The sequence below is a fragment of the Ranitomeya variabilis genome, chromosome 3 (assembly GCF_051348905.1).
Source record: "Ranitomeya variabilis isolate aRanVar5 chromosome 3, aRanVar5.hap1, whole genome shotgun sequence".
Taxonomy (NCBI): Eukaryota; Metazoa; Chordata; class Amphibia; order Anura; family Dendrobatidae; genus Ranitomeya; species Ranitomeya variabilis.
In genome coordinates this window covers 762,641,925-762,658,666 of record NC_135234.1, presented here as the reverse complement: position 1 = coordinate 762,658,666, position 16,742 = coordinate 762,641,925, and positions in this window count along the sequence as shown.

Genomic DNA, 16,742 nt, shown 5'->3' with positions numbered 1-16,742 from the left:
TACTTAGTTTCAGTTGGGCTTTTGAGCTAACACCCAGCCTTATGTTGATAATGATTTGATGATAACTATATTTATGTCTTTTACTTCACAGTTTTTTCCACTTGGTATGTTTTTATAGCAGCCATTTTTTTTTCATCCATTGCCATTTGTTTTTTGACTGGAGTTTGTCACGGTTTCCTTTTATTTTTGCTCCCTACACCATCATTTGCATATCACATAAAAATTGATTAGTATGATTTAAATAGGGGCTATGTGCCCTATATAACTGTTTAAGAAACGTAACTGCCATTTTGGGGGTGACAGATTCCATTGAAAAGGTTATAGGGTCAGATGTTGAGTTTTAGGGTAATAGATGGCACTAGAGAGATTTTTCTTCTTCTTGAAAACTTTTTCACGCTTTTTCCTTGAATTATTGAATGCAAAATTTCATAATTCAGCTGCGTTGCCTTAACAAGAACCATTATTCCCCCCCAGAAGTAGCATTATAGTAGAACTCAAGACAATTTTGCAGTTGACCGCAAGTCCATCAAAGTTGGCCCTTACTATGATCCTACAAACAACGCTACGTAACCATACAGCGTACAAGGATTCGAGGTTTTACCCCTAGTACCCACCATCCTGAACCAGGATGACATTTTCCCCCTGGACTGAATTTAGACAGGAATTTTAGGAGAAACTTGGAACCAATCTACTTCTTAGTTCAACAAATGTAGTAAATGTCATTCAACAAGATAATAAAATCTCTATAAAATATGCCGGATTGAATTGCAGTTCTCCAAACACTCTACCCCCCCCTACACAGTACAGCGGAAGTTCACCTCTACCTTGTACACGGTTTCATTTACGTGGGCCGAAGAAACCAAAAGGGCAGCAGAGGAATGTAAAACGGGTGAGTCGGAAATTAAAAACACCTCAGAGGCCAGTTCCTCATAAGACCACTGGGAATTGACGGAGCAGACTTCATAATATCTCCCAGCTTTCTGCGAAACTTTCGAACAACAGTTGAGTCTGTGAACCTCTTGCTTCAAAAACTCCAAGAGACCAAGCGATGTTGATTTAGGAGGGAGGAGATTGTTCAGGGGCTATTTTTCTACTTCTCTGACAGGCAGGTATTTCAGCAGATCTTTACTGGAAATCAGACTCATACTGGGATGAAATCATGGATCATGAATAATGGTTCCCGTAAAGTAAATGGGAGATAATATCAGAGTCATGGCAGGGTCATATTCTCTGATGGCCAATGTTACGTTCAGAAGTAACACCTGAGCCCTGGTTATAGAGGGGGACCCCTCTATAGCATCTCTACCTTGGTGACACCCAATTGCCTTCAGGGGTTCAAAGATAGTGGGGCCATTCTTTATTAAAGGAAACCTCAATGCCACTGGATTTCTGAAATTGCTACATGATGATGTTTTGCCCTCTTTATGCACTGAAGATGGCACGTTCCCTAAGTTTTTTCCAGCAAGATGGTGCACCACCACATTACGGGTGTCAGGTCCGAGCATTGCTACATAAAGAGTTTCCTGGAAAGTGGATTGGTCGTCTTCGTGAGCCAGTTGAATGGCCACCAAGGTCTCCTGATCTGACCCCCTTAGACTTTTATCTTTGGAGTCATCTGAAGGCAATTGTCTATGCTGTGAAGATACGAGATGTGCAGCATCTGAAACAACGGACACTGGAAGCCTGTGCTAGCATTTCTTCTGCGCTGTTGCTATCAGTGTGTCAAGAGTGGGAGAAGAGGGCTGCATTGACAATCCAACACAATGGGCAGCACTTTAAAAATATTTTATGAGTGGTCATAAACTTGTAAATAACCCATGAAAGAATAAAGTTATGTTAAAACCAAGCACACCATTGTTTTTCTTGTGAAATTCTCAATAAGTTTAATGTGTCACATGACCCTCTTCCCATTGGAAAAAATAACGGATCCAAAATGGCCGACTTCAAAATGGCTGCCATGGTCACCACCCATCTTGAAACGTTTCCCCCCTCCCATATACTAATATGCCACAAACAGGAAGATGATATCACCAACCATTCCCATTTTATTTAGGTGTATCCATATAAATGGCGCACTCTGTGTATTGCTGTAGTCATACTAACCTGAAGAATTATGTTGCCAGGTCATTTTTACCAAATAATGAATAGCATAAAAATGAAACCCAAAAAATAATGGTGGATTGTTTTTTTTTCCCCAACATTTCACCCAAGCGAATGGTGTCAGTCATGACTATTTCAATGGAAAAAAATAAATAAGTTTTTTCTCTTGGAAGAAGAAAAAAAAAGCACAGAAAATGAAAACTTACATGGTCCTTAAGGGGTTAAATCTGTCACTTCCTCGAGAGTGACACAAGAGCATGGCCAACCTGTATGATGGGACCAGAACCCCAAATGATTTTATCCATCTCTTTCTTTTATTACTACAAATTACATTTGAAATAGAAAATTATTCTACCATTTGCATTGAAAAGATTCTATATGTCTCCATGGTAACAGACAACAAACAAACGCATTGTAGTCAGATCTGGCAGTATTTCTCTCTTCACCGCTAACAGCAAATTTGTACATTTGAAATCTCCATTAAAGATCTGCTGAAGAATTAATCGAAGGGCAAAAAATGATGTCGGAAGACCATTAAGTCCAGAAATAAAATATTCAGCAGTTCACCAACTCCGGCCAATCAGGATAAGGCTACTTTCACACTAGCGTTAACTGCAATACGTCGCAAATGCGTCGTTTTTGCGAAACGCCGCATCCAGCAAAAGTTTTTGCTGGATACGTTGTTTCGTCATAGAGTAACATTAGCGACGCATTCGCGACGCATTTGCGACGCATTTCCAAACGGTGAATGCGTTTGGCGGCGTTTGGGCGTATGGTAGCGGTCCGTCGGGAAAACAAAACGCTACATGTAACGTTTTTTGCTCCCGACGGTCCGCTTTTTCCGACCGCGCATGCGCAGTCGGAACTCCGCCCCCACCTCCCCGCACTTCCCCGCACATCACAATGGGGCAGCGGATGCGTGGGAAATATGCATCCGCTGCCCCCGTTGTGCGGCGGAGACCACACTAGCGTCGGGAACGTCGGCCCGACGCGCAGCGACGGGTTGTTCCCGACGCTAGTGTGAAAGTAGCCTTAGTGTCTTTCTCATTTGTGGTGGCGAGAACAAGTTTTATGAGGGAAAGACTGGGTTCAGCAATAGAACAGGGCAGGTATTGTTGAAAGTAACCTCTTATTATTCATTTTATGCAGATAGTTTTACATTTTTTAGCATAATAAGTTCAAGAATACAATGAATATAAAAAGCCTACACAACCCTGTTACAACGCCTGTCATGTCATGTCAAAAGAATTATACGGAGAGGAATCATTTCAGATCTTTCTCCACCTTTAATGTTGTCCATAATCAGTAGAAATCCATCGAGAAACAAAGTGAAATCATTTTGACAGGAAAAATAAAAGTAACAAAACTAAAATAATGCAGAAGGAGGGCAGGTGGAGCGCTCGCCCGGGGCACAGTCACCAAGGGAAGTGCTGCCTGGCCGCCTAGTATGGCAGTCCGAGGTGTCTCCCAGGTGGCTGCATTTTACTGACCCCCCCCAAGAGTGAGACTTGTCCGTTCTCCGAGCCGGTTACTAAATTAATAGCCAACGCCGAGGACATGAAAGATGTCAGCTCCCCGCACTCAATCGTATGTCCTTCAGGCGCAAATACAATTGAAACCCTGACCGCCAGCAATGCCGGGTCAGGGAAACATCAGATGACGTGAACACCTGTGCACACTGCTGACATCACACCTGCACCTCAGATAAGGTAAGCACGGCAATCAAGCTGAAGATGGAGGTGAGTTTTGGGGGAGTTTTAGTGGACACTATGGGAGAGGTGGCTGCAGACAGAATCTTATCATGTATCTCTGTATACAGGGAGCTCCCCCTAGTGGTGGCTGCAGACAGAATCTCATCATGTATCTCTGTATACAGGGAGCTCCCCCTAGTGGTGGCTGCAGACAGGATCTCATCATGTATCTCTGTATACAGGGAGCTCCCCCTAGTGGTGACTGCAGACAGAATATCATCATGTATCTCTGTATACAGGGAGCTCCCCCTAGTGGTGGCTGCAGACAGGATCTCATCATGTATCTCTGTATACAGGGAGCTCCCCCTAGTGGTGGCTGCAGACAGGATCTCATCATGTATCTCTGTATACAGGGAGCTCCCCCTAGTGGTGACTGCAGACAGGATCTTATCATGTATCTCTGTATACAGGGAGCTCCCCCTAGTGGTGACTGCAGACAGGATCATATCATGTATCTCTGTATACAGGGAGCTCCCCCTAGTGGTGACTGCAGACAGAATATCATCATGTATCTCTGTATACAGGGAGCTCCCCCTAGTGGTGGCTGCAGACAGGATCTCATCATGTATCTCTGTATACAGGGAGCTCCCCCTAGTGGTGGCTGCAGACAGGATCTCATCATGTATCTCTGTATACAGGGAGCTCCCCCTAGTGGTGACTGCAGACAGGATCTTATCATGTATCTCTGTATACAGGGAGCTCCCCCTAGTGGTGACTGCAGACAGGATCTTATCATGTATCTCTGTATACAGGGAGCTCCCCCTAGTGGTGACTGCAGACAGAATATCATCATGTATCTCTGTATACAGGGAGCTCCCCCTAGTGGTGGCTGCAGACAGGATCTCATCATGTATCTCTGTATACAGGGAGCTCCCCCTAGTGGTGGCTGCAGACAGGATCTCATCATGTATCTCTGTATACAGGGAGCTCCCCCTAGTGGTGACTGCAGACAGGATCTTATCATGTATCTCTGTATACAGAGAGCTCCCCCTAGTGGTGTCTGCAGACAGAATATCATCATGTATCTCTGTATACAGGGAGCTCCCCCTAGTGGTGACTGCAGATAGGATCATATCATGTATCTCTGTATACAGGGAGCTCCCCCTAGTGGTGACTGCAGACAGGATCTTATCATGTATCTCTGTATACAGGGAGCTCCCCCTAGTGGTGACTGCAGACAGGATCATATCATGTATCTCTGTATACAGGGAGTTCCCCCTAGTGGTGACTGCAGACAGGATCATATCATGTATCTCTGTATACAGGGAGCTCCCCCTAGTGGTGGCTGCAGACAGGATCTTATCATGTATCTCTGTATACAGGGAGCTCCCCCTAGTGGTGGCTGCAGACAGGATCTTATCATGCATCTCTGTATACAGGGAGCTCCCCCTAGTGGTGACTGCAGACAGGATCATATCATGTATCTCTGTATACAGGGAGCTCCCCCTAGTGGTGGCTGCAGACAGGATCTTATCATGTATCTCTGTATACAGGGAGCTCCCCCTAGTGGTGGCTGCAGACAGGATCTTATCATGCATCTCTGTATACAGGGAGCTCCCCCTAGTGGTGACTGCAGACAGGATCATATCATGTATCTCTGTATACAGGGAGCTCCCCCTAGTGGTGACTGCAGACAGGATCTTATCATGTATCTCTGTATACAGGGAGCTCCCCCTAGTGGTGGCTGCAGACAGGATCTTATCATGTATCTCTGTATACAGAGAGCTCCCCCTAGTGGTGTCTGCAGACAGAATATCATCATGTATCTCTGTATACAGGGAGCTCCCCCTAGTGGTGACTGCAGACAGGATCATATCATGTATCTCTGTATACAGGGAGCTCCCCCTAGTGGTGACTGCAGACAGGATCTTATCATGTATCTCTGTATACAGGGAGCTCCCCCTAGTGGTGACTGCAGACAGGATCATATCATGTATCTCTGTATACAGGGAGTTCCCCCTAGTGGTGACTGCAGACAGGATCATATCATGTATCTCTGTATACAGGGAGCTCCCCCTAGTGGTGGCTGCAGACAGGATCTTATCATGTATCTCTGTATACAGGGAGCTCCCCCTAGTGGTGGCTGCAGACAGGATCTTATCATGCATCTCTGTATACAGGGAGCTCCCCCTAGTGGTGACTGCAGACAGGATCATATCATGTATCTCTGTATACAGGGAGCTCCCCCTAGTGGTGGCTGCAGACAGGATCTTATCATGTATCTCTGTATACAGGGAGCTCCCCCTAGTGGTGGCTGCAGACAGGATCTTATCATGCATCTCTGTATACAGGGAGCTCCCCCTAGTGGTGACTGCAGACAGGATCATATCATGTATCTCTGTATACAGGGAGCTCCCCCTAGTGGTGACTGCAGACAGGATCTTATCATGTATCTCTGTATACAGGGAGCTCCCCCTAGTGGTGACTGCAGACAGAATCGTATCATGTATCTCTGTATACAGGGAGCTCCCCCTAGTGGTGGCTGCAGGCAGAATGTTATCATGTATCTCTGTATACAGGGAGCTCTCCCTAGTGGTGACTGCAGACAGGATCTTATCATGTATCTCTGTATACAGGGAGCTCCTCCTAGTGGTGACTGCAGACAGGATCTTATCATGTATCTCTGTATACAGGGAGCTCCCCCTAGTGGTGACTGCAGACAGGATCTTATAATGTATCTCTGTATACAGGGAGCTCCCCCTAGTGGTGACTGCAGACAGAATATCATCATGTATCTCTGTATACAGGGAGCTCCCCCTAGTGGTGGCTGCAGACAGGATCATATCATGTCTCTGTATACATGGAGCTCCCCCTAGTGGTGGCTGCAGACAGAATCTTTTCATGTATCTATGAATACAAGGAGTTCTCCCTAGTAGTGACAGCAGGCAGAATCTTATTATGTATCTTTGTATAAAGGGAACGCCCCCTAGTGGTGGCTGCAGGCACAATATCATCATGTATCTCTGTATGAAGGGAGCTCCCCCTAGTGGTGACTGCAGACAGGATCATATCATGTATCTCTGTATACAGGGAGCTCCCCCTAGTGGTGGCTGCAGACAGGATCTTATCATGTATCTCTGTATACAGGGAGCTCCCCCTAGTGGTGGCTGCAGACAGGATCTTATCATGCATCTCTGTATACAGGGAGCTCCCCCTAGTGGTGACTGCAGACAGGATCATATCATGTATCTCTGTATACAGGGAGCTCCCCCTAGTGGTGACTGCAGACAGGATCATATCATATATCTCTGTATACAGGGAGCTCCCCCTAGTGGTGGCTGCAGACAGGATCCTATCATGTATCTCTGTATACAGGGAGCTCCCCCTAGTGATGGCTGCAGACACAATCTTATCATGTATCTCTGTATACAGGGAGCTCCCCCTAGTGGTGACTGCAGACAGGATCTTATCATGTATCTCTGTATACAGGGAGCTCCCCCTAGTGGTGGCTGCAGACAGAATCTTATCATGCATCTCTGTATACAGGGAGCTCCCCCTAGTGGTGGCTGCAGACAGAATCTTATCATGTATCTCTGTATACAGGGAGCTCCCCCTAGTGGTGGCTGCAGACAGGATCTTATCATGTATCTCAGTATACAGGGAGCTCCCCCTAGTGGTGGGTGCAGACAGAATCTTATCATGTATCTCTGTATACAGGGAGCTCCCCCTAGTGGAGGCTGCAGACAGGATCTTATCATGTATCTCTGTACACAGGGAGCTCCCCCTAGTGGTGACTGCAGACATAATCTTATCATGCATCTCTGTATACAGGGAGCTCCCACTAGTGGTGATTGCCGACAGGATCTTATCATGTATCTCTGTATACAGGGAGCTCCCCCTAGTGGTGACTGCAGACAGAATCTTATCATGTATCTCTGAATACAGGGAGCTCCCCCTAGTGGTGGCTGCAGACAGGATCTTATCATGTATCTCTGTATACAGGGAGCTCCCCCTAGTGGTGACTGCAAACAGAATCTTATCATGTATCTCTGAATACAGGGAGCTCCCCCTAGTGGTGGCCGCAGACAGGATCTTATCATGTATCTCTGTATACAGGGAGCTCCCCCTAGTGGTGGCTGCAGACAGAATCGTATCATGTATGTCTGTGCATGGAGCTCCCTCTAGTGGTGGCTGCAGGTGAAATAGTCCCAATGCAGGGAACTTAGAGCCGTGAATTAAAATAAGACCTTACGTTTTTTAAATTTTTATGTATTTCTATCCTTCCTGCCTTTACATCTCTCCCTGAATCTTTTAAATAGCAACAAAGGTCGCCTTGAAATGGTGAAAATCAACGCAAAATTTATCAATCCTTTACTTTTGTAGAAAAATATTTGGAAATGCTTGGTTTCCAAATTTAAAAAAAAGACAAAACGTTCCCAGTGCAGGAACTCTACCTCATGTGACTTACAGCCGGGTCAGATTGTTTGGGCGCAGCAGTCATAAAAAGTGTGAAATTCATCGTCCCGGCCTCATATTACATGTGTGTTTAGGAATTATGCAGCGCGAACCCCGCACACTCTCCCTGTCAGTTAATTCATTAGCAGATGTACATTTCTGGAGCAAATTGAGTTTGACATAACCTGGAGAGACGCGCGCTCGGACGATGCTGCTAAGAAAACTGTGATTTCATTCGATGTCTTGTAATTGCAGAGCAGAACCCGTGTGGATGACCCTGCCCGTAGACTAATAGGGATGGGGTTAGCATCTGCTGCGTCTGCACAGTTTCCAGCTCCTCTAATTGTTTTTCGAGCGTAGACTATGGCTTTGTGCCTCGGCCAGGATTTCAGATATTCTGATGTTTCTTCTAATGAATTGCAGAATAGGTCAGTGATCTTCGAACGGTTCGATGCGACGGGATGTCAGACGAGATCAAGATCAAGATCTCATCAGAGCTTATGTGTTCTTAATAAGATTAGAAAAACAATGCTGTTTTCTTTCAGAAACAGTGCCCCCCTTGTGCTCAGGTGATTTCTGGTACTGCACCTCTGCTCAGTTCACTTGAATACTGGACTATGTATAAGTGTGGTCCTGTTTGTGAAGAAAGCAGCCATGTTTTTTCATCTCTCATCCCCTTAAGATTTGCCCCACTGGTGACGGGAACATAAAGGTTATTCCCAACATTAATCTTGTGGATTAGTTTTGGTCTGACCCTCTGACTGCCAAGACTCCCACCAAACTGGGAAAAAGGTTCTCTATAACATCCCATAATAAAGGAAAGAAGCAGTTACTGCGCATGCGCGCCACCGCACCTCTCCTCCTCTATGGGACTGCTGGACATGGATAAGTTCAGGTCCCAGCTAACTTGGATAGTCCCATAGACAATGAATAGATCGGCGGTACGCAAGGGCAGTCAAGCAGCTACAGTATTCCCAGAGCGGATTTTAGAGCCTTGAGATCAGTGAGGGTCCTAGTGGTCGAATACTCATCGTTCCATAAGTTTCAACTTTGGCAATAATTTTTATTGTAGGGCATAAACCTTTAAAGTGAGGCCCCATATATGTACAGTGCGAGGATGAATCCCTGCTCAGCCTATGCAATAAATGCTATAAAAACTGAGAACACCTGAGGAAGCCTGAATACTGGCGAAACGCGTTGTATTTTTAAATACATTTTTATTTTATTCTTCTGGTCCTTTTTTTTGTAATTTGGTTTTCTCTGCTACCGTGGGAGCGCTCTTCGCCTGGTATCTTCACCCTCTACAAACCTTCATCAGGTGTGTAAATTCCTTTATTTTTAATTTTATTATCTTTTTTTTTTAAACTTGCTACGCTCAGAAAACAACATGTTCTCTCCATTTTCCTTTAGGGGAATTCCACTATTGGTATATATTCTATCAAAACTGAAATGATGTTCCAATGCCCAGAATTATCGCACGCTGTGATCCCAGGTATTCAACTGGTTAGATGCTGCAGGCAGTACTGACTGTAGCAGCCGAGGAGTTAGACATGTCGACCCGTTGATGCGATCGGTGATGGCTAATGAGGCATTGAGATGACACAGGAATCTATTCCCCCTAAGAGTAGTGGGAAGACAATATCATTAGCAGTGGTTGGAGACAGCTTGCTTACCTCTGTTCGGGCCATTTCTAGGTGGTGGTTCTAGACTAGCTGACCAGTATGTGGTACAGCAAAGACCAGTAGAGCTGGATATGCAGGACCGCACATGGACCAGCAGAGCCGGAAGTGCTAGAAGCAGCAAAATGGAGCATGTGGAGAGCACCTTGAAGCAGCAAAGACAAATGTGCAGGCAGGTACCTTGATGCAGCAGGGTGGAGTGTACAAACAGCACCTGGAATAAGCAGAGATGGGTAGACTAGCTGGCACCTTGATGCAACAGAGCTGAGGGTACAGACAGCACCTGGAATTAGTAGAGATGAGTAGACTAGCTGGCACCTTGATGCAACAGAGCTGAGGGTGCAGACAGTGATTTGAAATAGCAGAGATGAGTTAGTAGTCAGGTATCTAGTTGTTGCACGGCTGAAAATGTGCCCGGCACTCAGGAACGCCAGAGCTGAATTGATAGTGTGAGCTGGATGTGCATAGAGCACTCAGGAGCAGCAGAGATGAGTTGGTCATCGATCTTGATGTTGGATAGCACTAAGTAGGAGCTGAATAGATAATCCGGCATCTGACTGCAGCAGAGCCAAGTGGGAAATTTGGATAGACTCCTGGAAATCATATGGCAACAATATCCACTGCTACCTGAATACTCAGACAGCAGGCAGCTGACAGAGCTGGCCTTATTAAATGGCTTGCATAAAGACATCAGAGGTACAAGCCAGGTCTCTTTAGTAACCCTGCACTGACCAGCACAGAGTGACCCATCCATAGGGGAAGGAAGAAGCAGAGACCGGCACTGGAGGCGGGACAGGTGAGTAACATCACCAGGAGCGTTCAGCAACCATCCAGCCTCACAACTCTACCTAGATTACATTGGATCACTGAGCTTTCTGTGCCTTGTAAAGTGAGCGGCAACCTTTGTATTATGCCTCTGTCTTGTCAAGAAAGGGAAGAATTTTATTTTAAAAACATAAATTCTCGAGTTTAAAACACACTTCCTAGCCTTCCGATATTCAGTATCACTGCACCCATAACATCTAAATTATATATAAAAGTCAGACTGGTGTTTATTTGGTATTTATTCAATTTTTCCAAAACAAATGATAATAAATCTAATTTTCCTACTAATAGTCTGGGATAAAACAAGGCCTCACGCAGCTCTGCCGATGGGAAATCTTTGGATTTCATTTCCTTAGCGGTGTCTTCTTCCGGGCATAGAGACCCTCAGTCCTCGGAGGCACCAGGTTTGTGACTGCAGTAAAGATGGGATCACAGTGCAATACCCGTATGATAGATAAAAGCAATGTCTCCGGGCGGCTGGGTGTGGGTTACAATGTGTGAAAACGCGTGCCAAAGTATTTTATTACATTGCACAAGAAATTCTATATTTCCCTCCTGGTAGAAATCTCTGGACATATTATTCCTTAATATTTCATTTTTATTCTTTTCACAAAGTGATACAAAGTTTTTCATTCATTCCAGCCGATCTCGCGTGCCAAGTGCTGGACCTCCCTCCTTCACCGACCGAAAACAGCAAGCATTCCATCCGGATGAGGTGACAGACAGAAGAAAATAATATCAGGGCTCTATAGGCAGCGAGCAAAGGATCCATCCAAATATCTCTGGGAGGAGGCGCTCACTGTCCTGTCTGTGAAAGGAACGAATTGGGTAGAAACGTCTGCATGTAAACTTGGAATGTCAATGGTCGAGTTTCCTGCTATGGAAGATGGATATAACAGTCGTGTTAGCTTGATAGATAAATTGGACAGATAGATAGATTGATAAATAGTTGATAGATAATAGATAGATAATAGATAGATGATAGATAGATGATAGATAGATAGATAGATAGATTGATAGATAGATAGATAATAGATAGATAGATAGATAGATAGATAGATAGATAAAAGGCTTATTTGTCTGAGCCATGTATGGTATAGATAGATAGAATAGATCTAGAATACAGATAATAGATAGATAATACACCATGTTCCAAATTATTATGTAAATGATATTTTTCTCGGATTTTCCTAAATGGTCGGTGCAAATGACAGTCAGTCTAATAAAAGTCATCACCTGTTAGATTATACATCGAATTTTATTGGAGAAACCTCCCAATGATAACAGTGTAATCTCCAAAATGAATAAAAACTCAAAATGCACTGTTCCAAATTATTAGGCACAGTAGAATTTCTAACTTTTGATCTGTTTTAAAGAACTGAAAATGCTCATTTGTGGAATTTGCAGCATTAGGAGGTCACATTCACTGAACAAAAAAGCTATTTAACTCCAAAACATCCTAACAGGCCAAGTTACATGGTAAAATAGGAACCTTTCTTTGATATCACCTTCACAATTCTCGCCTCCATTGAACTTGTGAGTTTTTGGAGAGTTTCTGCTTGTATTTCTTTGCATGAAGTCAGAATCTCCTCCCAGAGCTGCTGTTTGGATGTGAACTGCTTCCCACCCTCATAGATCTTTTGCTTGATGATCCTCCAAAGGTTCTCTATAGGGTTGAGGTCAGGGGAAGATGGTGGCCACACCATGAGTTTATCTCCTTTTATGCCCATAGTAGCAGCCAATGAGGTATTCTTTGCAGCATGAGATGGTGCATTGTCAGCATGAAGATGATTTTGCTCCTGAAGGCACAATTCTGCTTTTTATACCATGGAAGAAAGTTGTCAGTCAGAAACTCTATATACTTTGCAGAGGTCATTTTCACACCTTCAGGAACCTTAAAGGGCCCTACCAGCTGTTTCCCCATGATTCCTGCCCAAAACATGACTCCTCCACCTCCTTGCTGATGTCGCAGCCTTGTTGGGACATGGTGGCCATCCACCAACCTTCCACTACTCCATCCATCTGGACCATCCAGGGTTGCTCGACACTCATCAGTAAACAAGACTGTTTGGAAATTAGTCTTCATGTACAGTATGTCTGGGCCCACAGCAACCATTTCTGCTTGTGAACACTGTTTAGGGGTGGCCAAATAGTAGCTGTATGCACCACAGCAAGCCTATGAAGAAGGATCCTACACCTTGAGGTTCAAGGGAGTCCAGAGGCACCAGCAGCTTCAAATATCTGTTTGCTGCTTTGTAATGGCTTTTTAGCAGCTGCTCTCTTAATCCAAAATGAACTTGCCTGGCAGAAACCTTCCTCATTATGCCTTTATCAGCACGAACACGACTGTGCTCAGATTCAGCCACAAATCTCTTTACAGTACGATGATCACGCTTAAGTTTTCGTGAAATATCGATTGTTTTAATCCTTTGACTAAGGCATTGCACTATTTGATGCTTTTCGGCAGCAGAGAGATCCTATTTCTTTCCCATGTTACTTGAAAACTGTGGCCTGCTTAATAATGTGGAACATCATTTTTAAGTTGTTTTCCTTTAATTAGACTCATCTGGAAAACTAATTATCACATGTGTTTAAGATTGATTTCAGTGATCCATTGAGCCCTGAGACACAATACCATCCATGAGGTTATTTGAAAAACAAAACAATTAAATCTTTATGACACTTAAATCCAATTTGCATAACAATTTGGAACACGGTGTAGATAGATAATAGATAGATAGAAAGATGATAAATAGATAGATAATAGATAGATAGATAGATAGAAAATAGATTGACAGATAATAGATAGATAATAGACATATTGATAATAGATAATATATAGATAGATAATAGATAGATAGATAGATAGATATTTTGAAAAAAATAGAACAGCACAACACTACATAAGCGGGTGCACAGGCCTTCTCAGCAGTTCATCCAATACACTCCATTTATTTCATGTGAAAAAGTGGATTTATTCAGATCCACATGGCGTGGCAACTTTTTGGCTCACACTGAGCCTTTCTCAAGTCTTGTGCACTCAATGGAGTGCTGCCTTCCTTTTTTCATTTCATTCATTCCTTTTTTTTAGATAGATAAATAGATAAATAGATGAAAGATATATGATAGATAGATAAATAGATATATAATGGATAGATTAATAGACATAGATAGATAGATAGATAGATAGATAATAGATAGATAAATAGATAATAGATAGAAAAATAGATGATGGAAAAAAGAAAGAAAGAAAGAAAGAAAGAAAGAAAGAAAGAAAGAAAGAAAGAAAAGATCAAGTCACAAGACTTGTCAAATGGTCCAAAAATGATCCATCTTAATCATTTGACTCAAACTGATAGTGTCACCGTCAGAGGTAACATCATCCTGCTGTGACTGAGATGAAAGATGTGTGATATGCTTTATATTTCGCATCACTATGCCCTACCCTTTCTTCCCACTAATACATTTGCTTGCAAATTGTCTCTTCAGAGAGGAAGAGGACTAGAACTCTAGTGCCACCTATTGGAAGTAGCAGCTTTAAGCTGCTTTAAGTCTCCTCACCTCGACATGCTTAACATGTCACTCTCCGCAAGGAAAAACGATACTTCTGGGATCCCGGTCAGATGCTTTTCAATCAGCCAAACCAGATCTCCGCTTTGCACTGACGAGGGGCAGTACCCCGAAACACAGTGTCTGCAAATTGAGATTCTGGTTTGGCTATTATCCTAAGTCATGTGACAAGGCTCGTTAAAGGGTCGACATTGACTTTTAGGATTGCTACTTCCAATAGGTGGCACTAGAGTTCTAGTCCTCTTCCTCTCTGAAGAGACAATTTGCATATTTCCCAGAGGAGCAGTGCAGCTTTAAGTCTCCTCACCTCGACATGCTTAACATGTCACTCTCCGCAAGGAGAAACGATTCTTCTTGGATTTGCTTGCAAAGGACGTTAAGACCAAGTTCAAATGTTCAGTATTTGGTCAGTATTTTACACCAAGCCAAAATCAGGAGTGGAAAAATCAGAGGAAAAACATAATAGAAACACGTCACCACTTCTGCAGTTATCACCCACTCCTCGTTTTGGCTTACAAATACTGATATAAAATACTGACCAAATACTGAACATGTGAACGTGACCTAATTGTGACCTGTATTTGGTTACACTGCTGCCCGGCCGGTGATGGTGGTGGTGCTTGTGTTGCTAGGAGCGCCCACATTTTTAGCTGTTATATGGGGTTTGTTTTTATTACTCTCCCCGTCCTTCACCATTGACAGCATTTCTCTTACCGTAAATTTTGTAAAACATTACAATTAACTTTTGACAATATTTTCAGTCCCAGATATTCAACCCTTGACAAAAAGAATGTAAAAAAATAAATTAGGTAAGTAGGCGAGGTAGTATAGGTGTGGCGTCTTTGGTTTATCTAGTAAGCCAAAACAGATTTGCACAGGTAAATGTCAATATTTTTATTTTTTTCTGTGTAACAAAATAGATCTTTCTTCCCAAAAATTATGTAAAAAATGTTGGGTAGGTATCTATACAAAAATAAGCAGCTACTTATGGATGCAACATTCGACAAGTAAAACAGATGTGAAAATTAAACTTGGTAAAAATTTTGAAAATTTCGCAATTTTCAAATTTTTAATTTTTATACCCTTAAATCAGAGAGTCATATTGCACAAAATAGATAATAAATAGCATTTCTCACATGCCTACTTTACATCATCACAATTTTTGAAACATAATTTTTTTTTATAGTTAGTTATCGGGGTTAAACGTTGACCAGCAATTTCTAATTTTTACAACAAAATTTGCAAAACCATTTTTTTTAAGGACCAGATCACATTTGAAGAGACTTTGAGGGGTCTATATGACAGAAAATACCCAAAAGTGACACCATTCAAAAAACTGCACCCCTCAAGGTGCTCAAAACAACATTCAAGAAGTTTATTAACCCTTCAGGTGCTTCACAGGAATTTTTGTAATATGGAAGGAAAAAAAAATCATTTACTTTTCTGTCACAAAAATTTTCCTTTAAACCTAATGTTTTTTTACTTTCTCAAGGGTAACAGGAGAAAATGGACCATACAATTTGTTGTGCAATTTATCCTGAGCATGCCAATACCCCATATATGGGGGAAATCTACTGTTTGGGCGCACAGCAGGGCTCGGAAGGGAAGGAGCGCCGTTTTACTTTTTGAATGTAAAATTTGCTGGCATAATTAGCGGACGCCATGTCGCGTTTGGAGAGCCCCTGATGCACCTAAACAGTGGAAATCCCCAAAAAGTGACACCATTTTGGAAACTATACCCCTTTGGGAACTTATCTAGATGTGTATTTAACACCTTGAACCCCCAGGTGCTTCATAGAAGTTTATAACGTAGAGCCGTGAAAATTAAAAAAAGTAAATTTTTCCCGCAAAAAACTTTTTTAGCTCCAAATTTAGCATTTTCCTAAGGGTAAAGGAGAAATTGCTCCATACAATTTGCTGTTCAATTTATCCTGAGTGCACAGGTATCCAATGTGGAGGAAAATCCCTGTTTGAGTGCATGGCAAGGCTTGGAAGGGAAGGAGCGCCATTTCACTTTTTGAATGTAAAATTTGCTGGCATAATTAGCGGATGCCATGTCTCATTTGAAGAGCCCCTGATGTGCCAAAACAGTGAAACCCCCCCACAAGTGACATCATTTTGGAAACTAGACCCCTTTGGGAACTTATCTAGATGTGTATTGAACACCTTGAACCCCCAGGTGCTTCACAGAAGTTTCTAACGTTAAGCCGTGAAAGTAAAAAAATCACATTTTTCCAGCAAAAATCGTTTTTAGCTCCAAATTTTATATTTTCACAACGGTAACAGCAGAAAATGGACCCCAAAAATTGTTTTGCAATTTCTTCTTCACCGATAGCTAAAAAGTGACTATTACAGTGCAGATATTGCTGCACTGGTTTGAGGGTGTCATGTCACATTGGCAGAGCCCCTGAGGTGCCAGAAC